This window comes from Leucoraja erinacea, chromosome 5 (genome assembly GCF_028641065.1).
Source record: "Leucoraja erinacea ecotype New England chromosome 5, Leri_hhj_1, whole genome shotgun sequence".
NCBI classification, from domain to species: domain Eukaryota; kingdom Metazoa; phylum Chordata; class Chondrichthyes; order Rajiformes; family Rajidae; genus Leucoraja; species Leucoraja erinaceus.
Window position 1 is genome coordinate 87,707,369 of NC_073381.1, and position 25,582 is coordinate 87,732,950.

Here is a 25,582-nt window from a genome sequence, read left to right on the forward strand (position 1 = left end):
ATCTGCAGTTCCTTCCTCCACCTATCACTTGCCAGGCTTTAGACAATAGACAATAGATGCAGGAGTAGGCCATTCGGCCCTTCGAGCCAGCACCGCCATTCAATGTGATCATGCCTGATTCTCCCCAATCAATACCCCGTTCCTGCCTTCTCCCCATATCCCCTGACTCCACTATCTTTAAGAGCCTATCTAGCTCTCTCTTGAAAGTATCCAGAGAACCTGCCTCCACTGCCCTCTGTCCTGCCCCCCACCTCCCTTTTCCAGGTTTCTGTCCCCCTACTCCAAAAGAAGGGTTCCCAACCCAAAAACATTTGTCCATTTCCCTCCATGGATACTGTGTGACCCACTGAGTTCCTCCAGCATTTTGTTTTTTTGCTCAAGAGTCAAGCATCTGCAGTTACTTGTGACTCCTTGGTAAAACCGTGCTCATTTGTTTTCCAATCAAACAACGCTAACAGATGAAATAGCAGAACCACAGGTAGTTCTAAACCAATGGTAAAAATCAAGATGTATCAAATCCTTTACTATCTTATCCATAATTGGTGACAACCAATTGCTTGGATAACTTAACATCAGACAAAATATCTGCACTAGGTTGACACAGTTTTGTATGGAGATGCTGCCTGACAGAGTTACTCCAGCAATTTGTGTCTATCTTTGGTATAGACCAGGATTTGCAGTTCCTTGTTACTACTGTTGTATCTGCTTTCAACGTCACCCCTGACAGTGCATCCAGACACCCACCATTCCCTGGAGCTATTTACTGGCCCCGCACATCTCCTTTGAACTTTCCCCCTTTCACCCTCTTAAAACTATGCCCTCTAGCACGGGAAAGATATTTTGATTGATAACTCTATCTAAGCCTCTCATAAGTTTGTACACTTCCACCAGATCTCCCCTCTGTCACCGACTGTGCGGAAAGAACAATCCAACAATCCAGATTAATGTAGGCAACAACCTACGTTAACCTGGCGACAACCTGCGTTAAGCAGGTGACAACTATGACTGCACCTACTTCAGGAGGTCAATTTATGCGCATTGGCGTCAAATCCACTGTCGCCGACTGTCTCCGAAAAATTTTCAACACGTTAAAAATCCAGCGGCGACCAGAAAGATGCTACGACTCTTTAGGCGACTGAGGAGACTCATCACGACCATACAGGTGACACCCTGGCGACCATGTGGCAACAGCCCAGTCACCTGTAGTCTCCTAAAAAATAGGCTAAGTGGGACAGGCCCTTAAAGACTTTAGGCATTCAATTGCAGCTGTACATTTTAAAAAGACCAAGCTTTTTTTGAAATGCCAGCCATTTTTATTTGGGCATGGAAAGAAAAATATGATGGGCATAATTGATATGTGCTGAAGTTAAACTATAAAATATTAAATAAAATATAAAATATAATTAAGTTAAAATAAAATATAAAATATAAATAAAACATTTATCCCCTTATAGATCTTATTTAAGTTCATGAAAGACATATGCACTGAACTCCACATACTGTTTTTAAGTCATAAACATGACAATGCCTCATCAGTTTGCAAATGCCATGTCCCAAAAATAGTCTTGAAAGGTTGAAATCCACGAGAGAGATTGTGAAATGAACAAAACGTGACACTGGGCTAGAGGAAATATGTTGTCATGCTGGAAAGGATGCAGAGGATTAACGAAAATTTTGCCAGGACTCGAGGGCCTGAACTTTCGGGAGAGGTTGAACAGACTGGGACTAGATTCCTTGGAGCACAGGAGGACGAGGGATCTTATAGAGGTGTGTAAAATCATGAGAGGAATAGATTGGGTAGATGCACAGTCTCTTGCCCAGAATAGGGGAATCGAGAACCAGAGGACATAGGTTTAAGATGAGAGGGGAACTTTTAAACATAGTGTGGTGGGTGCATGGAACGGGCTGCTGGAGGAGGTAGTTGAGGCAGGTAATATAGGAACATTTAAGAAACATTTGGACAGGTACATGGATAGGATATGTTTAGATATGTGAGCCAAATGCAGGCAGGTGGGATTAATGTAGATCGGATATGTTGGTGGACATGGGCAAGTTGGACCGAAGGGCCTGTTTCCATGCTCAATGACTCTTTTGCAGACCCCTACAACTTTCTCAATGGTGAAGGGTTGAGCAATAAGGTTGTCTGCATCATCCAACAGAATGCAGGAACACTATCACCACTGCAGATGAAGCAAGCTGGGCCAATGATTTAACATTGGCTCCAGAACAATAGTGGCAAACTGCACAAGCATCAAGAACATAAACACCAGGCAGTATCACAGTTCCCCTATTATCTGTTGATCCAAAGGAACTCTGGCTGCCAGCAAGAGTAAATTGATACCAAGCGTTTTGTTTGGACTGCTTCAGTGAATAGTAAAGTTGTTGACAGGAGGTGTACTAGTTGATAGGAAGCCAGGCCAGTCTCGCCATTCTGCTTGCTTTTGTTCTGTGCCAAATAGTACCAAAAAAAGTCTCTCTGATGGGCAATCTCTTCCAGGGAAAACTCTTTTCTGGATGGGTCTTGTGTGCTTTGGTAAAGGCTCCATCAATTACATCCCATATACAAAGTGGTACAGCAGTAGAGCTCTGCCTTATAGCGCCAGAGACCCGGGTTCGATCCTGACAACAGGTCCTGTATGTACGGAGTTTGTACGTTCTCTCTGTGTCCGCAAGAGTTTTTTCTCTGTGTGCTCAGGTTTCCTCCCACACTCCAAAGACATGCGGGTTTGTAGGTGAATTGGCTTCTATAAATGGTTCCTGGAGTGTAGGGTAGAACTGGTGTATGGGGTGATCGATGGTGGGCTGGAGGGCCTGCTTCCATGCTGCATCTCTGGTCTAAATTCTATATACTTCCATGCCTTGACTATTTGTCCCCTGGCAGCATAGTGTCAACCAATGTGTTATAAAAAACCCCAACCCTCAGATCCCCTTTAAAACACATTTCTGTCACCTTAAACCAATGACCTGATTTTGATACTCATACCACAAGTGGAAAAATATTCAGACTCTCTACCCTATCTATGCCTCTCAAAATCTAACACTTCCATCAGGTCACCATTCAGCCTCCTTTGTTCTCAGGAAACTGAGGCCAGCCAATCCAAACTAAATTCTTCCAATCCTGCTGAATCTTCTATGCTCTCTCTCGCAGAATCCCATCCTTCTTCCAGCATGGAGACCAGATCTACATGCAATAATCCAAGTACATCTGAACCTGTGCTCCAGAGAGTTTCACTTCAAATCCCAATGCTTATATTCTCTGTCCAAATCAATGAAGGCAATCATTATAAGCTTGGAGTACACACGTCATTCAACATTGCAAGAAACTGCAGAGGTGTGGAGGGAGCCCAGATATCATGCAAACCAACCTCCTTTCCATTGACTCCATCTACACTTCATTCTGCCTCAGCAAGGCCACCAGCATAATACCAGCAACATCAAGGATGAGCCTCACACCAGTCACTCCCTCTTCTCCCCTCTCCCATCAGCCAAGAGGTTGAGGTGTGAAAACGCACACCTCCAGATTCAGGGACAGGTTATTCCCAGCTGTTATCGGGCCATTGAACCATCCTATCACCAACTGGAGAGCGGTCTGGTCTTCCCATTTACCTAATTGGAGGCCCTCAGACTATCTTTAATCGGACTTCACTGGACTTTATCTTGCACTAAACGTTATACCCTTATCCTCTATCTGTACACTGTGCATGGCTTGATTGTAACTATGTACGGTCCTTTCACTGACTGGATGGCACGCAACAAAAAAAAAAACAACTTTTCACTGCATTTCTGTACCTGTGACAGTAATAATAATAAACTGAACTAAACTAAACTAAATAGTGACGTGAACCCTGACCTATCCTCCTCCATCTAGCATTCTGGTGGGTGCAGCTCTGTCAGTTAGAATTCCCAATAACTAGCTCTTGAAGGTTGTGTGCTAAGTTCCTTGCCCTGTAGACCCAAGACAGGGTGTCCAAGCAGAGCTCTAACTTGTTCTTTCATTTTGCAGATGTACCACTGCTGACTGGACAGCGAGCAACAAAAAGCATTTCACTGCAATAAACCAATCTAAAAGGTAAACTTTCCAGATACGAGTACTGAGCCTGTACCCTGGCTATCTTGAACGAAACGGCAGCGTTTCCTGACTGTGCCAGCACTTAACTGAATGCATCATGAACTGGTTGTCATGGATGACTGGGTGACAATCTGGTGCCCTCACGGCAATGTGCGTTCAACCAACTGCTGTCTAATCCATCAGAAAGCTTGACAGTGTGGGAAGGAACTGTTGATGCTGGTTTATACCGAAGAATGACACAAGAGGTACTCAGCTTTTTCAAACTTCTGTACCTCTTGCCTGATGGGAGAGGGCAGAAGGGGGAGTGATTGGAGAGAAACTCTTTATTGATAATGCTGGTGGCCTTACCGTGAATATAGATAGAGTCAATGGAAGGGAGGTTTGTTTGCATGATGGTCTGGGCTACGTCCACAACTCTCTGCAATTTCTTGTGGTCGTGGATGATGTGTACTCCAAGCTTATAATGATTGCCTTCGAAAACATTAGGCTTGCCTTGGCGGAAAAACCAGATCAATTTCTCAAGACATGGACACCCTTCACTGAATTCTTACAAGAATAGCATGGTGCAACACAAATTTAAATTTAAACCCGATGCTGGGTTGGGTGAGGTGGGCCGGGGGGACGAGGGGCAAGGAATATCTCCACCTTTCTTTTTCTTCTTTCTATATCTTTCGGCCACACTACTTTGGTAGTTTAGGGGTCTTTCTTTTGTTCTTTTTTGATCTATCTTTTCACTTTTTTCCTTTCTTGTTTTCTTCTTCTTTTCTTTTTTAATTTTCAAAGTTTAGGTTATAAGGTTAAAAATGAAGCTGAACAATAATTGTATAATTTTACATGCCGAATGTTTTACCTTTGTACAATTGCTTCTAATTTAATTAAAAAATAAAAAATAAAAATAATGATTGCCTTCACTGATTGGGGCAGAGAATATTGGGGCAGTATTGGGATTTGTAGTGAAACTCAATGGAACACTGGTTCTGTTGCACTCTGTTTGTAGGTTAATTTGCTTGTGTAAATTGTCCCTAGTGTGTAGGATAGACCTAATGAACTCGGTGATCTCTGGTTGGTGTGGACTCGGTGGGCGAAGGGTCTGGTTCCATGCTGTATCTCTAAACTAAACCAAATTAAACTTAATCAACCCAGGTGAAGTTACTCCACAGTTCATTTACATTGGTGACATTAACTTTCTTGTTGGTTGGTGAATGAAGTACATTTCTGCAAACTATTATCTGTTAATGGACATGATTGTTGGTTGGGACTCGGTGGGTCTAAGGACCTGCTTCCACGCTGTTTCTCTCAATTAAATTGAACTAAACATCGTTCTTTCCAAATGGGAAAGAAATTATAAAAACCCAAGTTATTACAAAAGCATTGAACAATTAGAACCTGTCTTGAGCAGATAAATTTGGCACTGGATTAAAAATAAGCTCTTTGTTAGTCATAGCCTTGCCCAAACTGCCTGAGAATGACCATGCTCTTGAACTGTTAGGACTTCGAGAAGATTAAGAAAGTGCCACCAGTGACTTTGAGCAGACCCAAGTCAGCATTGAAAAATAAATGTGGATGATGTAACATTGAAACAAGACGGTGAGGAGGATAGAAAATGGATGGGAATTAGGACAAATACTTCAGTCTGAAGAAGGGTTCTGAGCTGAAACATCACCCTTCCATTTTTGGAGATATGCTGCCTGACTCGCTGAGTTACTCCAGCACTTTGTGTACAACCTCAGAATCCAAGATCCAATCAGCATTGACAAATGATCAACTTTGAAAATATGAATGTGTTACAAATCTCTGCTCATCTGGGAAGGAATATCTGTAATTCCTTCCCAGATGAGCAGAGATTTGTATTATATCGCTATGTTTGTAATTAATTTCATTCACCACTGCATGCCTAATTACAAAGAGAATCAATAAATGCTCTTGAGATCTATTGCTCTGGAAAAGAAAACCAATTGGATTAAAGTTCAGTCCTGGTGAAGTATTTCATTTCAAGGATTTGTCATGCTGATAAATAGTCATGAAGTCTTAGAGAGTCATACAGCATGGAAACATGCCCTTCGGCCTAACTTGCCCACGTTGACCAACATGCCCGTAGTCCTTCACTCGTCCCACCTGACTGCATTTGGCCCAGATCCCTCTCAACCTATCCTATCATGTTCCAGTCCAAATATCTCTTGAACGTACCTGCCTCAACTACCTCCTCTGGCAGCTCGTTCCGAATACCCACCATCCTTTGTGTAAAAAAGGTTCCTACTAAATCTGCCCCCCTTCACCTTAAGCATATGTCCTCTGGTTCTTTATTCCCCTACCTTGGGGATAAATGACTCTGAGCATTTAGTTGATTCATTCCTCTCATGATCTTGTCCACCTCTATAAAATTACTCCACTGCCACCTGCAGAATACAGTTTTTCTGGTCTGTTCAAGCACTCCCTATAGCTCAGGCCCTCGAGTCGTGACAACATCCTCATAGTCATTGGTGATGTGATGTGCTATTTTTAAAATAATGCACAAAGGAATGCCTGGGTGACTGTAATATGTCTTAAAATAAACTGTTTGGCAAGTCCAGGAGACACATTTGCACTGTCTTCCCTATACTCCAAGGGATTGTCCTTCATATTACGTTAATGACCAGCTTATTGCTAGTAGGAGTCCCGTCCGATCTCCTTCAGGGAGTAGGGTTGCCAACATTCTCACTCCCAAATAAGGGACAAATGGTCAAAATACGAGACAATTTCCCGACGCCAATTCATTAACTGATTCGGCCGTGGCTGGGTGAATGATGAGTTGGCCCCGGTGCTGGAGTGCACACAAAGCCAACCAGCGGGCCAGCTGAGGAGATTCGGAAAGTCCGGCACCCCATCCAAATCATGAACCGATAATTGGCCACGAGAAGGAGGGGTGATGGTGTCGGCGGTAAGCGAAGCTCCGAAGGTCAGACAGCTGGCCGGGCTGCCGACCGATGGGGCCAAGGGCGAGGAGCTGCTGCTGCACTCCATGGGCTGCACTACGTCAGGACGGATGAGGCGGGGCCGGACGCGGCACTCCAACCCGACAGTCCCCTCGACCCGAGCAGTAGCAGTCGAATACTTGACAAGGGCGGTCCCGTACAGGACAAACCAATTTAGCCCAAATAATGGGATGTCCCGGCTAATACAGGACAGCTGGCAACCCGATCAGGGAGTCGACATTTTAAACCCTGTATCTTTGGCTTCTATGTGAAGTCTACTAAAAAGCAGATCACACTTTCACACACGTAAGACTACGGAATCATAGCAGCAGCTGCACTTAGTTCAGACGTTCGTAAGTTCTAGGAGTAGAATTAGGCCATTCGGGTCATCAAGTCTTCTCCGCCATTCAATCTATTTTGCCATTCAAACCATTCATTCTGGCTGATCCTCTCAACCACATTATCCTGCCTTCTCCCGATAACCCCTGACTCCCGTACTAATCCATTTCATATAAATATAGATACAACTAAAACTAACTGCCTTCATGGATATCTCAGAAAATCACTTCCGCAACTTCGTGTAAGATGCACTTGTTGTTTATATCTTTATTTGCAAGCCCACACAGTGGCACAGCGGTAGAGTTGCTGCCTTACAGCACCAGAGATCTGGGTTCAAACCTGTCGACAGGTGCTGTCTGTACGGAGTTTGTACATTCTCCCTGTGCCTGCGTGGGTTTTCTCTGGGTGCTCTGGTTTCCTCCAACATTCTAAAAATGTACAGGTTTGTAGGTAAATTGGCTTCTGTAAAATAGTAAATTGCACCAAGTGTGTAAGATAGTGCTCGTGTGTGGGGTCGCTGATCGGCAGGGACTCGGTTGGCTGAAGGGCTAGTTTCCACTCTGTACCTCTGAACTAAACTGTTAATTCGAGCTACCATCCCACTCAAAGAACTAAGATGGTCAGAGGACTCATTTAAACCGTCTGCACGTAATTTAATTTCCTTCCTAATTTTCCGCACTTGCTGCCAATCACCATGCAAGGTGCATAAATAGCAAGTCAGCTTGGTCAATACCTGTCACACTGCATTTGGTCTCGAAAATCTCAGAACTGAATTAAAAATAACACCTGCAATGGAATGACAATACTATTGTTGCGGTCTGCAAGCTATATATACATGAAGCAAGCATCACCATGCAGGGAGGCGACTAATCCAGATCAATAATCAGAAAAAATAATTGGCCTTGTGCTGGTTTATTTTTCTGGTCACTTCAAGGCCGACTAATCACAGCTGAAAGACTAGATGAGCCAAAAACACACTGAAAACCGGGTCCTGTGGGATTATTGTGGAATAGGTACTCTCCTTTGGATTCTTAACATCCAATGAAGTCTTTAGTTTAGTCTTTAAAGATGCACTGAAACAGGTCCTGCAGCGCACCGAGTCTGCACGACCAGCGATCTCCCCGTACACCCACCCACTGGGGACAATTTACAGAAGCCAATTAGCCTACAAACCTGTACGTCTTTGGAATGTGGGAGGAAACCGGAGCACCCGGAGCCAACCCAAGCAGTCACGGGGAGAATGTACAAATTCCAAACAGACAGGATCAAACCCATGTCTCTGGAGCTGTAAGGCAGAAACTCTATCACTGCGTCACTGTGCTGCCCTGCTCAAAGCCAAGTCCACCGAGCAGTCTGCTGATGACTATGAGACAGAAAGAGCTTATTCAAGGGTGCCTTCTATAAATATTGTTTCAGCCCAAATGTCAGTAAATCTCATGACATAATCGCTAAAGACGTAACATCCTGGAGGCATCAATTTCCACACAGCCAATATTACATAAATCAGTCTTTATCATCTGATTGCACACCTTATGGACAATCCGAATAGCTGTCAGGGAAGGAATTCAACACCAAGGCATTACATGCAGGTTACGTAGTTTTCATTAATCTGGTCCGCATATAACCGACTCATCGTTACTGGAACGTTATTACTCCCTTCTTCCCCATACTATACCCTATACCCCCATACTCCCCCCCTACCCCCCCCCCCACCTCCCCCACCCCACTGCCTCCCCCCACCCCACTGCCTCCCCAATACCCCACCTAGACTTTCAGGCAGCACAGTGGTACAATTGTAGCCTCACAGCGCCAGAGACCCGGGCTCGATCCTGGTCGCGAAAACATATGCGGTCATGGGGAGGACGTGCAAACTCCGTGCAGACAGCATCCATAGTCAGGATCGAACTTGGGTCTCTGGCACTGTAAGGCAGCAACTCTACCGCTGCCTCCGCCTGGTGTTGTACTGTTGTTGTCACTCCTTTTAATACTCCAAACCACTTTAATTCTCTTTCTTGCACATATTTCACTCTGACGATCCATGTTTTCACTGAAATGGATATGTTTCAAGGAAGAGTGGGCAAGTAGAGTATCCTCAGAGTGTTGGACCATCACTTCAGAAGTTCATAACTTCTAGGAGCAGAATTAAGCCATTCGGCCCATCAAGTCTACTCTGCCATTGAACCATGGCTGATTTATCATTCCCTCTCAAACCCATTCTCCTGCCTTCTCCTCAAAACACTCAACACCCGCACTAGTCAAGAATATATCAACCTTCTCTGCCTTAAAAGGGCTGCGGGAGTGTGGGAGTCAGATGATTGCAGAAACCAACACTGCTGTCGAGAATCAAAAGTGTAAGAAGGAACTGCAGACACACACAAAATGCTGGAGTAATTCAGCGGGACAGACAGCATCTCTGGAGACAATGAATGGGTGAAGTTTCGGGTCTGAAGAAGGGTCTCGACCCAAAATGTCACCCATTCCTCTGCTCCAGAGATTCTGCCTGTCCCACTGAGTTACTCCAGCTTTTTGTCTCTGTCTTCGAGAATCAAGAGTGTTTTATTGCCTCATGTACCAAAATAGAACAACAAAATCCTTACCCGCAGCAGCGCAAAGGGTTTGTACACACAGTCGTTAGCAGATAATATAATAAGGGAAAAAAAGTCAATACATTAAAAAATACACAGACCCTAAAGTCCCTAGTGCAAGTTTGGAGTTTGTAGTTGAGTTGGAGTTCATTATCATCAATAGCCGAACAGTTGTAGGGAAGTTGCTGTTCCTGATCCTGGATGCCACAGTTTTCAGACTCTTACACCTTATTCCTGGTGGCAGGAGTGAAATGAGTGTGTGGCCAGGGTGGTGTGGGTCTCTGATGTTGCTGGCTGCCTTTTTGAGGCAGCGACTCCTGTAAATCCCGTTGATGGTGGGGAGGTAAGTACCGGTGATACGCATGTTACACATTGCACCATGTCTCTCCTCACTCCTTACCCTACAAACACTCTCCCCTTCTCTCTCCAGCCACCTCATACATCATCCTTTATGATTCAAAAGGCCAATGTGGGGTCTCTTCCCATTCCTGCTTTTCGAGGGTGGGGAAGTCATTAATCATGATGGACCCATGACTTATTGAAGGGAATGCAGGAATTAGGTATTAAAGGGAGTGTGGGAAACCCAGCCCCCTGCTATATATTAAAAAGACCAAGGGAACTGTCTCTCAGGTCGGTTAAAGGGAGTGCAGAAACCAGGAATTGGTGCATTAAAGGGAACACAAGATGCTGTACCCTGGCACGTTAAAAGGCACACAAGAACTCCAGGTCCCAGTTTATTGAGGGCAACAGTGCAATTAACACCTGGTGCTGAACCATGGGATTTAGAGATACAGTATACATAGTCATAGAGTTATACAGCGTGGAAACAGGCCCATGTGCCCAACTTACCCACATCGACCAACATGTCCCATCTACATAGGTCCTGCCAGCCTGCGCTTGGCCCATTATCATCTAATCCTATCCTATCCATTTACCTGTCCAAATGTATTTTATATATTGATAGACTTTGCCTCCTCTGGCAGCTTGTTTCATACACCCACCACCCTTTGTGTGACAATGTTACCCCTCAGATTCCAATTAAAACTTTACCCACATCACATTGAACCTCTGAACTCTGGATGCCCCTACTCTGCCTCTGTGCATCTGCCCGATCTATTCAGATATCATTTCACGGTCTTTCCCCTTTTCCTGGCCTGTGGTGCATTTGTCCCATCTAATCCCCTCATGATCTTGTACACCTCTATTTGCGGACAATTGGAAGGGCTGATTTATCAGAGTTGTGTTTGGTCACCAGAGCGATGAGCTGCATTGGTTTGATGGGAGGAACCTCTCACCTTGATATTGGGCGTTGAACCCTCGTCGTCGATGGTTGCTGTCTGATGTGAAATGCAGCCGTAACCAATTCTTGCTACTGATGACCGGCGACGGCAAGTTCAAACCAGTCAACCTGAAAGAGAAGGAACATTCTCACATTAGCCACCACGAGAAACCTCCAGTCCTATCCTGGTGTCCGCCTGTGTCTACAAGCATGCAGACTCAATGTCAATATTCACACGAAACACCATCCAGGAATAAATGTTTAAATTCACAAAGATACATTTGTCAAAACATAATAACAGCATCATAGGCTAATACAGTTTACCAGACAAGTACAGTTTACCTGTAGAGTTGGACAGACAAGATGTCCTGAATAAATAGTTGAAACAAAGAACTGCTGATGGTGGTTTACCAAAGAAAGCCATAAAATGCGGGAGTAACTCATTGGGTCAGGCAGCATCTCTGGAGATAGACACAAAATGCTGTGGTAACTCAGCAGGACAAGCAGCATCCCTGGAGAGAAGGAACGGGTGATGTTTCGGGTTGAGACCCTTCTTCAGACCTGAATCGTCACCCATTCCTTCTCTCCAGGGATGCTGCCTGTCCTGCTGGGTTACTCCAGCATTTTATGACTAACCTTGGTGTAAACCAGCATCCTCAATTCCTTCCGACACTTTACAATTCCCAATGTTTCTTTTACCTTCAGCTAGCTATGCTCTAGAATCCAAATACTGGATAAATCTATTTATTTCTTGTCCTAACAGGACCTGAACGTAAACCAGAATGAGAGCAAGAAAAGTGATTGGGGAGAAGTGTCTTTCATTGCACCCATTTGTTAGCTAATGGGAGAATGGTTTTCCAGTAATAGGGTACAGGGGGTTAAAGATAACTTTGGGGGAAAAAAAAGATGAAAGGCGACAGAGATTATGATGAATTATTTCAAAAACGTAGAATCCGTAATTGACCATTGTGTGGTGAGAATATAAAAATACTGCAAATCTTTGAAATATTTTGCGTTCTCTCAGAATATTTCCTAATGTGTGCTGCTAAGGCCTTGAATGAATCGACTCGTTTGAGAAAATCACCACTGCTCTACGAGATGTTCTATATGTCGGTTCCTATTTGAGCCATAATTAAGAGAGCAACTGGGTCCCATGTGAAGCCTGATAAATGGACAAACTTCGGCTAAGGATCACCTCCTTCAACTGGATCAAGGACTGCAACATCCTGATCTTCATGGAAACTTGGCTCAACACCGACGTTCCTGACAGCGCCATCTAGCTAACGGGGCGTCATTTACTCTGAGCGGACAGGACATCAGACTCCGGTAAGGCCAGAGGTGGGGGTCTGTGCATTTATGTAAATAAAGCATGGTGCACGGACTCCACCATCATCGAGAGTCACTGCTCAGCTAACCTTGAGTTCCTCTTGGTTAGATGCAGACCGTTCTATCTGCCCAGAGAGTTCACCTCCACTGTTGTGACTGCAGCCTATATCCCTCCTGATGCTAATGCCAAGCTTGCAATGAAAGAGCTGCATACTTCCATTAGCAATCAACAGACGCACAACCCTGAGGCAGCCTTCATTGTTGCGGATGACTTCAATCACTCTAACCTGAAGACTGTACTCCCCAAATTCCACCAACATGTCTCCTTCCCCACTAGAGTAGACAAGACACTGGCCAAAGTCTACACCAACATGGCTGAAGCTTACAAAGCCATCCCCCTCCCCCACCTTCGTCAGTCTGATCACGTCTCATTGTTCCTGCTCCCTAAGTACTCCCAACTCATCAGACGGGTTAAACCCACTGTGAGGCCAGTTAAAGTCTGGTCAGAGGAAGCGGACTCCACACTTCAGCAGTGTTTTTGTCAACAATGACAATTAAAATTTAATCTGAATTTTGGAAACACTGACTGGAAGGCGTTTACAGCCCAGGCCACCCTTGACTCTCACACGGACATTGATTCCTACACATCCTCTATTCTGGACTTTATAAACTCCACCATCAATAGTGTCACCTCCCTCAAACAGGTGACCATATTCCCGAATCAGAAGCCATGGATGAACAGCGAGGTCAGGCTACTGCTGAAAGCACAGGACACCGCTTTCAGGTCAGGCGATGCTCGAGCCTACAGTTCATCCAGGGCTAACCTGAAGAGGGGCATCAGGAAGGCCAAGCACTGCCATAAGCTCAGGATTGAGGAGCACTTCAACAACAACTCCGACCCCCGACGCATGTGGCAAGGCATCCAGGCCATCACGGACTACAGACCCTCCAACATCACCCCCACATCCAGCGACGCCTCCTTCCTTGAGGAGCTTAATCACTTCTATGGCCGCTTCGACAGGGACAATCTAGAGACAGCCATCAAGGCTGTGCTACCTGCCGATCACCAACCCCTCACACTCATGAGTAGGATTAATGCACGTAAAGCTGCTGGCCCTGACGGCATCCCCGGGCGCGTGCTCAGGGCCTGTGCTGCGCAGCTGACAGACGTCTGGACTGACATCTTCAACCTGCCACTTGCCCAAGCAGTTGTCCCCGCATGTCTTAAAACCACCTCTATTGTGCCGGTGCCAAAACACTCCACTGCGGCAAGCCTCAACAACTTCTGCCCAATTGCACTTAACCCCATCATCACCAAGTGCTTCGAGAGGCTGGTCCTGGCACACTTCAAAAGCTGCCTACCCCCCACACTGGATCCCTATCAGTTTGCCTACCGCAAGAACAGGAGTACGGAGGGTGCCATCTCAACGGCACTTCACTCCGCCCTCTCCCACCTCGACAACAGAGACACTTACGTAAGAATGCTGTTCATTGATTACAGCTCAGCATTCAACACCATTATACCATCTAAACTAATCACCAAACTCGGTAACTTGGGCATCGATCCCTCCTTCTGCAACTGGATATTGGACTTTCTAACCAACAGACCCCAGTCTGTTAGGTTAGAAAAGCACACCTCTTCAACCCTCACCCTGAACACCGGCGTTCCACAGGGCTGTGTGCTGAGCCCCCTCCTCTACTCCCTCTTCACCTATGATTGCACACATGTACATGGTACTAACACCATCATCAAGTATGCAGATGATACAACGGTGATTGGCCTCATCAGCAACAACGATGAGTCGGCCTACAGGGAGGAGGTCCAGCACTTAGCAGCATGGTGCGCTGACAACAACCTGGCCCTTAACTCCAAGAAGACCAAGGAGCTCATTGTAGACTTCAGGAAGTCTAGGGGCGGCACGCACAGCCCCATCCACATTAACGGGACGGAGGTGGAATGTGTTTCTAGCTTCAGGTTCCTGGGAGTCAACATCTCCGATGACCTCTCTTGGACCCACAATACCTCAACTCTGGACAAGAAGGCTCACCAGCGTCTCTTCTTCCTGAGGAGACTGAAGAAGGTCCATCTGTCTCCTCAGATCCTGGAGAACTTCTACCGCTGCACCATCGAGAGCATCCTTACCAACTGTATCACAGTATGGTATGGCAACTGCTCTGTCTCCGACCAGAAAGCACTGCAGAGGGTGGTGAAAATTGCCCAACGCATCACCAGTTCCTCGCTCCCCTCCATTGAGTCTGTCCAAAGCAAGCGTTGTCTGCAGAGGGTGCTCAGCATCGCCAAGGACTGCTCTCACCCCAACCATGGACTGTTTACCCTCCTACCATCCGGGAGGCGCTACAGGTCTCTCTGTTGCTGGACCAGCAGGTCCAGGAACAGCTCCTTCCCTGCGGCTGTCACATTACTCAACAATGTACCTCGGTGACTGCCAATCACACCCCCCCCCCCCCCCCCCCCTGGACACTCCTCCCACAGGAAAAACGCTGTGTCTGTATATATGCTAATGTAAATATTTATTCAAATCATATGCTATGTCGCTCTTCCAGGAAGATGTTAAATGCATTTCGTTGTCTCTGTACTGTACACTGACAATGAATTTGAATCTGAATCTGAATCTGAATACAGGTTACAGGTTGAACACAAAATTCACTCCAATGCCTTCATTAGTTATGCTAATGGAAAATCAAGGAGCAATAGGAGCAAGCTTAGAAAGCTGTCCAAGTAACAAGATGCAGAGCACAGCAGTGAATGGGTGATGTTCAGTCGGGAAGCATTGAATAACTGTCTTCAGAGGATCAGGTCCAAGGTCACCGCTTTACATATATGAATGACTTGGACTTCGATGACCAGGAAAGAATTTTCACAATTCAGTTGATTACAAAAAATTGAAGAAATATTGGACTGTGAGAATGATGGGATAGGTCCACCACCAATTTTCCAACACCCTTGCTTCTCGAGCCTTGCTGTATTATCTGCTTTGCTGGACCAGCAGAGGTCACGACCTCCACGAGGAGTCAAACAGTCCCGGAGCGGTCCGCCTAGGGGTCGAAATACCGGCCCCCAAAGTTGGCTATGGGCACGGATCTGCAGGCTCAGGCCAGGCCGAAGTTCCAGAGCCCCAGCAATTGGACCCACCAATCGGCCCGATGAGGTCGAGTCGGCCACCTCACCTTGCCTAGGTGCCACATTTTCAGTGGGACTAATAGGAGGGATTTCAAGTGCGCTCTCATAATTTTGTGTGTATTAAAGGAGGTGCCAGGCCACCAGTTGCCATGAAATGGGTGGTGGAGCTGTAAAGGATTTGAAATTAATTGAGATTGGGAGAAATGCGACAGATAAAATCTAATGCCGAACATTGCAATGTACTTTATTTCAACTAGAAGAATGAGGAGTGACAATATGAGATGGAGAGCAGAACTCTGAAAGGAAAATTGTTATGGAGTTATCTGGGGCAATGTGTCATAAATCACAGAAAATAGCAGGACATGTTAAGAAAACAATTTATAGAGGAAAAGAAACAGATGGAATCCAGGGACTTCTAAATAGAAGCATGGAATATAAAAGCAAGTAAGTTCTGATGAACCTTTATATTTTGCTTGGGCAGCTTACACCACAGCGGTATGAATATTGACTTCTCTAACTTCAAGAAACCTTTGCTTTCCCTCTCTCTCTATCCCTCCCCCTTCCTGGTTCTCTGACCAGTCTGACTGTCTTCCTGATTAAATGCTTTGTTGTCACCTTCTCCGAGCTAACAATGATCTATTCTACATTTTCCTTGAGCATCATCCCCTTTGATGTCTTGTTTTCACACCTTACACATCCTTATCTCTGTGTCTGCTACTAACCTGACTCTCAGTCTGAAGAAAGGGTCTTGAACTGAAACGTCACCCATTCCTTCTCTCCTGAGATGCTGCCTGTCCCGCTGAGTTACTCCAGCATTTCTTTGTAAAACAAGGTTTATCTATAACTGGAGCACTATAGTTTATTGAAGATGTAAAGGCCTTGGAGGGTAAACACAGAATGACTCTGGTGATGAAGGAGTTTAGTTACGTAGCTAGACTCGAGGAACAGGGGTGGGTCTTCGTGGAAAGAGAGGGGGACGAGAAGGGGATCTGATAGAGCAATTTACAAACAGAAAGCATTTAAACGGAGGAGACTGTGAGAAACTATTCCCACTGGTAGAGGGATCAAGATTATAGAGGAACAAAAGTAAACGTGCAAAGAATCAGAAATGACACGAGGAAAATCTTTTTCCACAGTAATTGGATTGTGTCTGAAGCAGGGTCTCGACCCGAAGCATCATCCATTTCTTTTCTTCAGAGATGCTGCCTGACCCGCTGAGTTACTCCAGCATTTTGTGTCTATCTTCGGTGTAAACCACCAGATGAAAGCAGATTTAATAATGGTGTTCGGAAAGGAACTGGAGCAGTGTTTAAAATTAAACATTTGCAGGACTAAGCGGAGATGGCCGTAGACACGTTCCAGATGGATTGCTCTTTTAGTGTAGTTCAGCATGGAAGCAGACCCTTCAGCCCATCTGGTCTATAGCGAGCACATTTTAGACTAGTTCTATGCGGGAATAGTGAGGCAGTAGTTCAGCTGCTCCACAGATTCTTTATTCCACAAATCCGCCGTCAGATATTCCTCAGCATAAGGTCAAACCTTATGACCTTATGGGGTTAAGGCAGAAAGATAGATCAGCCATGATTGAATGGAGTAGTAGAATGACCTAATTCAGTGTTAATCACATGAAGATATGAGCAGCAGTATGGTTTTTGAGATTGTACGTTGGTAGATGCCCAGCAGAAAGTTCTTTCCTAATGGGCAAAGAGAATGAGGGAGAAAGAGTTGTGTTTTTTCAGAGACACACTGGGGTCAAATGTAATAAAGGGGAACCTGAGGTAGGAAATCTGTGTGAAATGTGAACCAGATAACCTGCAGGCAATCTGACAGGGTGGTGCAGCGGTAATTGCTGTCTTACAGCATCAGAGATCCTGACTACGGGTGTCATCTGTACGGAGTATATACCTTCTCCCCGTGATAGTGTGTACTCCGGTTTCCAACCACATTCCAAAGATGTGCAGGCGTGTAGGTTAATTGTCCTCTGTAAATTGTCCCAAGAGTGCACAAAAGAACTAGTGTACTGGTCAGTGCGGACTCAGTGGGACAAAAAGCCTGTTTCTCCTTTCCCCAGATTCTCAGTCAGAAGAAGGGTTTTGACCTGAAATATCACCTATTGCTTTTCTCCAGAGATGCTGCCTGACCTGCTGAGTTATTCCAGCCTTTTGCGTCTGTCTTTGGTTTAAACCAGCATCTGCAGTTCCTTCGAGACAGTTTATCAATGTGTCCAGCCAGCAAGCAGTGCCTTTATTAAACTATGTCTTTACGGTCACAAGGAGGTACCCTCCACATTTCTCATTGCCCTTACCCATTTTTGAACCTCGATAACTATTAGAACATTGGGTTCAAGGTTCTTAGGATTAGTTTAGTTTAAATTTAGAGACACAATGTGGAAACAGACCCTTCGGCCCACTAAGTCTGTGCTGACCAACAATAACCCATACACTAGTTCTATGTTAGAGTTATACAGCGTGGAAACAGGCGTTTCAGCCCAACTTGCCCACGCCGACCAACATGTCCCATCTACACTAGTCCCTGCATTTGGCCCATATCCCTCTTAACCTGTCCTATCCATATACCTGTCCAAACGTTTCTTAAACTTTGTAATAGACCTTGACTCAGCTACCTCCTCCGGCAGCTTATTCCATATACCTACCGCCCTGTGGGGAAAAAAAGATGCCCCCAGGTTCCTATTAAATCTTTCCCTCCTCACCTGAAAACTATGACCCGTGCTTCTTGACTCCTCTATTCTGCGTAAATGCATGGTATCCCCATTTCGCATCTTACACACCAGGGGCAATTTACAGTCGCCAATTAACCTACAAACCCACACGTTTTTGGGATGTGAGTGAAAATGGAGAAAACTCACGGGGAGAAAGTGTCAACTCGGGTCTCTGGTGCTGTGAGGCAGCAACTCTGCCACTGCGCCACTGTGCTGCTCGAGTTCTGGAAGCTGTGAAACTATAACTAGATACATCAGGAGTACAGCGTTCCATCAACTGAAGATCTTGCGCTAACTATTGTGACATATTGGCTAAATAACTATAATGTCAGATTGGCTAAATCTGCCACCTAGAAGCTCCAATGCTAACTACAGAATGATTGAATCCAAAACAAACAATATGGGACATGTCAGTAGTGATAACACTAAACTCCACAGATCCAGTTAGACTATATTTGACTGCTATATTCCTTATTCAGCTGAACTTAAAGAAATTATAAAAGGCTGAGAGAATTTTCATGGAGTGAGCTGAGATTCATGAGCTAGGCAACGTTGAAGGCAATCGAATTATTCTTATAGGATAAAAGATTGTGGGCATAATGTGAATATTAACGTTTTATAAAATATTGATCACATCATCAGGATCTAAGATGCAGCATGAAACCCAAGTTCAAAATGAGTAAATCAGGCAATATTGTTTCTCTTATAGCAGGACAAGTTTCTTATTGGGTCGGCACGGTGATGTGGCGGTATTGCTGCTGCCTTACAGCGCCAGAGACCAGGGTTCTATCCTCACTACGGGTGCTGTATATACAGAGTTTGGAAGTTCTTCCTGTGACCGCGTGGGTTTTCTCCGGGTGCTCCAGTTTCCTCCCACACTCCAAAGACGTACAGGTTTGTAGGTTAATTAGGTAAAAATTGTAAATGGTCCCCCATGTGCAGGATTGTGCTGGTTGGTGCAGATTTGGTGGCCGCAGAGCCTGTTTCTGTGCTGTAATTTACGTGATAATAAAGAACCATTGTAGGTTAATTCTCTTTGGTAAAAATCTTCTCTAAAGTCTAAAGATACCAGCAATCACCCCTTAACCATCAACACTAGCACGATCATGCACACATGGGACGATTTACAGAAACCAATTAACCTACAGACCTGCACATCTTTGGAGTGTAGGTTTGTTGGTTAATTGGCTGTGGTAAAAATTGTGAATTGTCCCTAATGTGTAGGATAGTGTGAGTGTACGGGGTGATTGCTGGTTGGCGTGGACTTGGTGGGCTGAAGGGCCTGTTTTCACGCTGTATCTCTAAAGTAAAGTTAAAGTAAAGTCTAGCTATTCTTGGCATTGTGTCCTTAAATAGTTGTAAATAAACGTGTTATTACATCTTGAATCAAATAGGTTAATGCCCACACTGAGAATTGCAATATTGGGTTGTTAATTGGTTTCTTTCACTGGCACTGCTAGTTTAAATCTGTGAAGGTGGTGCATAAAATGAGTAATGTACTGACAAAGAATTAAGAAACTTAGCTGTTGTTAACATTCCAAATCAAAACCCAGCCAGCAAATTACTCTGGAAGCATAGTCACCGTCATTAACATGGGCAAACACAGCGGTCAATTAGCAATACACAAAGTCCCACGGGAAAGCAGTTATATAAGTCTTCACTAAAATGCCAAAGCAACAAAGTATTGATGTTAAGGTTATGAAGGCTGAAAATGCCTGAAGTGTAAGCATTTAGAGAAGTCAACTAACTCAAAGTGCTGGAGGAACTCAGCAGGCCCGGCAGCATCTCTGGAGAACTTGGAGAGATTACATTTCGGGTCGAGAAACACACAAAATGCTGGAGTAACTCAGCGGGCCAGGCAGCATCACTGGAGAACATGGAGAACATATCTTTCACTGTGCTGTCCATATATGACAATAAAGAACCATTGTAAGTTAATTTTCTTTGGTCCCCTAATTTGAGGAAGGACGTTCTTGCTATTGAGCGAGTGCAGCGTAGGTTTACAAGGTTAATTCCCGGGATGGCGGGACTGTCATATGCTGAGAGAATGGAGCAGCTGGGCTTCGTACACTTTGGAGTTTAGAAGAATGAGAGGATATCTCATTGAAACATATAAGACTGTTAAGGGCTTGGACACGTTAGAGGCAAGAAACATGTTCCCGATGTTGGGGGAGTCGAGAACCAGGGGCCACAGTTTAAGAATAAGGAGTAAGCCATTTAGAAGGGAGACGAGGAAACACTTTTTCTCACAGAGAGTGGCGAGTCTGTGGACTTCTATGCCTCAGAGGGCGGTGGAGGCAGGTTCTCTGGATGCTTTCAAGAGAGAGCTAAATAGGGCTCTTAAAAATAGCGTAGTCAGGGGATATGGGGAGAAGGCAGGAACGGGGTATTGATTGGGGATGATCAGCCATGATCACATTGAATGACGGTGCTGGCTTGAAGGGCCAAATGGCCTACTCCTGCACCTATTGTCTATTGTCTATTATTTATTGAGAAGGTACAATCTCCATACAGACAGCACCCGTAGTCAGAATCAAGCCCAGGTCTCTGGCGCTATAAGGACGCAACTCTACCGCTGAGGAACTGTGCTGCCCAAGTTATGACCTCCCATCTACATCATTGGAGTCATTTGAACAATGTTTAATCAGACTTTATCTTGGTCTTAATGTTGTATCCTTTAACCTTTATCTGTGTACTTGATCGTAATCAAGTATAGACTTTTCCTTGACTGGATAGCATGTAAATACAAACTTTTCACTACCTCGGTAGACATAATAATAATAATAATCTAAAATTAAAGTTCTCCCCAATCTCCACGAGATAATCTTTAATTGTCGACACTAATCTCTTGGAATCAAAGTAAGCCAAATTCAACTGGGAATGAGTTGATTAAATAATAAATCTGCGTTCAGCAATAATTCAGTGCTATTTGCAGGCTAATATATATTTTTTATGGCGGCATGTATTTCTTTTAGTATTGAATTCATTAATGATAAAGGAAAAACAAATAACGAGATTTATCATGGTGGAAGCTATTCGCTTTAACTTGCTGCAATTGATGGTAAAATTATTGTTACGATCTAACAATTCAATATAAATGCTAAAATATGATAGGTAATTACACCTCTTTGCCCATTGTTAGATTGTGTATCACAGCTGCCATTTCAGTCCACTGTTTTCTGAGCATATCTTTCAAAGGGAAAAATATTCTGAAGACTTTTTTTTGTTCTGTCAGCAAACTTCAGTGAAATATTTCACACTGGAGAACAATGGAATAAACATATGCAACAATTGTTTGCAGCCACTTTGTGAATTTAAGCACATAACCGGGGTGGAAGATTGCAACCTCCCCGGTTTCGACGAATGCAATCAACCCGGCGTGCACAATCAAATAAGATCAAATAGAACAAGTTGTCCTCCAACTTTAGGCTGTGCACGCCGTACGCAAGAAGAAGCACATAACCAAACACTTTCAGTGCATATTTTTCAGTGTAAAAGGCTGACAAGATTCCTGATCTCTACTTTTAGACTTTAGAGATACAGTGTGGAAACAGGCCCTTTAGCTCACCGTGTCGATGCTGACCAGTGATCATTCCTTACATTAGCACTATCCTCCACACTAGGAACAATTTACAATTCACAGAAGCCAATTTGTGATGTTTTGTGTAGTGTGTGGGGTGGGAGGAACCATTCCTCCTCTTGTACAGCAGGCGGCGTTGCACAGGACAAAGGGAGATGTTGTGTATATAGTTTATCCTGTCTGTAGACAGTATGTGTGTGCAGCCATTTTGACTTGTCTTGCTGACAGCATTGAGTAATATATTAAAGACTTCTGTTGTACCTTGAAGACTCTCAAGTTTCATGCAGACCTAAAAAAAGGACAGGGTTCGTTTTCTAGGTGTGCATGAAACTTGAGAGTCTTCAAGGTACAACAGAAGTATTTATTACATTACTCAATGTTGGCAGCAAGACAACTCAAAATGGCTACACACACACACACACACTACAGAGAGGATAAACTATACACAAAACATCTCCCTTTGTCCTGTGCTGCGCCACCTGCTGCACAGGAGGATCAACGGGTCCTCCCACCCCCACACAGTGCACCAAACATCAAATTCCCCCTTTCCAGTTTGAACGTCTCCATTTGGCTGGACCTCGCTTCACTCTTTTTTTCAAGCCTTTTTTGTGTTTCACAATTCTTGGTAAAAGCTCGGAATCAACAGTTTTCCTCAGTGTCCTCTTTGGAAGAGATATCAGTATCACTTTATCTGTATGATGTTCTTTCTCCACTTGGCTGTAGTTTTTCTTGGCGGTCGTCAGCTTTTTGGATGTGAATGCAATTGGTTCTTCCTTGCCGTTCAGCGCCATTTGTGAGATTACAGCTCCATGACCATATGGCGATGCATCGGCAGCCAGCAGAGATCGGCTTCGATGGGTCATAGTGGGCCAAACGTGTCTTCTGGGCAAGCAAGCATCTCCTTCAACATGGTGAATCCATGGTCACACTCTTTGGACCAGTGCCATTTGACATTGTGTTTTTGCAGGTTATTCTTGCACCTGCTGACCAAGTTGCAATCCGTGTCAAGCTTGAAAGCATGGATCCAGTCGATGGTGCACAGGGATGTACCTTTTCTACCAATGACGATCAATGGCGACATCTGTGTCACACTATTACAAGAAACAGTGACAGTGCATTTGCCTTTCGTGGGAATGGGCTGTCGTCTGTATCCGAAATGGCGGATGTAGGCTGGTTTCAGTTTTGGCGATCCGATCCTCTCACAGATGTCCTGACCCACTAGTGACACTGCCGCACCAGTGTCTACCTGTAACTGTAGATCAACATTCGAGACCCGCAGCGAAATCCTCGGCTTGTCGGTGATCGTGGACATACCAAGCACTTCAATAGAAATGGTCTCCGCGATTTGGTCGACTGTGTTTTGCACTTTCTTGCACCTCCTGAGGAGCTTTGACGCTTTTTTTGCCGGCCATTTTGTGCAGTTCTTTACTCAGCAGCTCGGTCACCTTACAACACTGCAGCACATTCTTCAATGAGGCGTCCGATTCCTTGAGAATCGCCTGCTGGATGAATGCGTGCCTGCAGCCCATGACCAGTCTATCCCGCAACGCATTGTCTTGGCACTTTTTGCAGCATTGAGTTATAAAATCACATGCCTTTGCCTTGGTGCAAATTTCGACAAGAAATTCGGTAATCGATTGCCCTTCCTGTTGCACCATCCTTTAGAAATCAAGGTGAGCTGCGAGGAAATTGCGACTTTCTTCAAAATGCAGCTGCAAAGCCGTTGTGATTTCAGCTTATGAGGTTTAGGTTACTTCTTCTGTAAGTAAATGTTGAAGTGGTGAAAAAGTTTCTGGAGACATTGATGAACATAAGAGAGCCTTCTTCCTCTGCTCAGTTGTAATTGCCACACTTTCAAAATAAAACTCAACTCGCATTAAATACGACGACCACCTTTCTCACTTGGGATCGAAACGATCGAATTGCCGAGACATGTTAGTTTGAGTACACCACAGAACTCAAAAAAAAAAAAAATTTGTAATCATAATTTAGGCTCTTATCTGGGTCTTTGGACGCAATCCGAAGTATCCCACTCCTGACACCACTTTTGTGGGCGGCGCGACCGGTGTCGCAGCGGCCTCTGCAGTCTGTCTGTTTTTTTGTTTTTTTTTGTACTGTTGAGGGTTTAGTTTGTAGCTGTTTATCGGGTTTTTTTTTAATGTGTATGTGTGGGGGGTGGGGGGTGGTTGGGGGAAACTTTTAATCTCTTCCCTGCATGGATACCCGACCTTTTCCCTGTCGGAGCTCCGTTGCCGTTGGGGCCTAGCGCCGTGGAGCGGCCTCCACCGGAACGACCTGGAGGCTCAAGTCACGGAGCCTGTGGAGCTGGGGAGCTGCTGTGGAGCCGTGGAGCCTACTGCGGAGCCTGCTGCGGAGCCTGCTGAGGAGCTGCTGCAGACTTACCTACGTGGAGCTGGCCGGCTTCGGGGCGTGGAGAGCGGCGGTGGCGCGTTGATGCGGCCCGGCTCCGGTGGATGGTGACATGGGAGCTCGCGGATCCCCGGTGGGAGGCTGCTTTGCGGGGCACCGGCAGCGGCGACTTCTCCCGCCTGAATTGCGGGGTTGAGAGTGACCTGGAGGGGGCCCTACAACGCCCAGCGCGTCCTTAATTTGCCGCGGACTAGCGCCCGCCGGGGGCTTTGACCTCGACTTCGGGAGGGAAATGGAGTGCAGGGGAGAGACAAGAACTTTGCCTTCCATCACAGTGAGGAGGAGAGCCACTGTGATGGATGTTTATGTGAATAGTGTTGGTGTGTGTTTTGGTTCTTTTATTGTATGGCTGCAGAAACTACATTTCGTTTGAACCTCATGTGAGGTTCAAATGACAAATAAAGGTATTGTATTGTATTGTATTGTGTTCGTTTTCTAGGTCTGCATGAAACTTGAGAGTCTTCAAGGTATAACAGAAGTCTTTAATATATTACTCAATGCTGTCAGCAAGACAAGTCAAAGTGGCTGCACACACATAATGTCTACAGACAGAATAAACTATATACACAACATCTCCCTTTGGCCTGTGCAACACCGCCTGCTGCACGGGAGGAGCAACGGGTCCTCCCACCCCACACAGTCCATCAAACATCACACAATTAATCTGCAAAACCTACACGTCCTTGGAGGGTGGGAAGAAACTGGAGCAACCCATGCGATCACAGGGAGAACGTACAAACTCCATGCAGACAGCAAGCAAGGTCGGGATCAAACCCGGGTCTCAGGTACAGTGAGGCAGCAACTCTACCGCTGTGCCACCGTGTTCTACCTCCAGGGAGACGTTGCCTGTTTAGACCATAAGACACAGGAGCAGAATTAAGCCATTTGGCCCATAATCTACTCCGCCATTCAATCATGGCTGGTCTATCTTTCCATGGTCTAACCATTCTCTTGCCCTCTCTCCGTAACCTTTGATATCCTTGCTTGTGTTACAACAGGCATACAGGAAAGTGGTGGCAATTGCCTCTTACATCTGCCCTCTAAGTACAGAAGAGATTCACTACGATGTTACCAGGACTTGCGGGCTTGGGTTATAGGGAGACGTTAGATAGGCTGGGAGTTTTTTTTCTTTCGAGTGTAAGAGGCAAAGGAATGCCCTTAT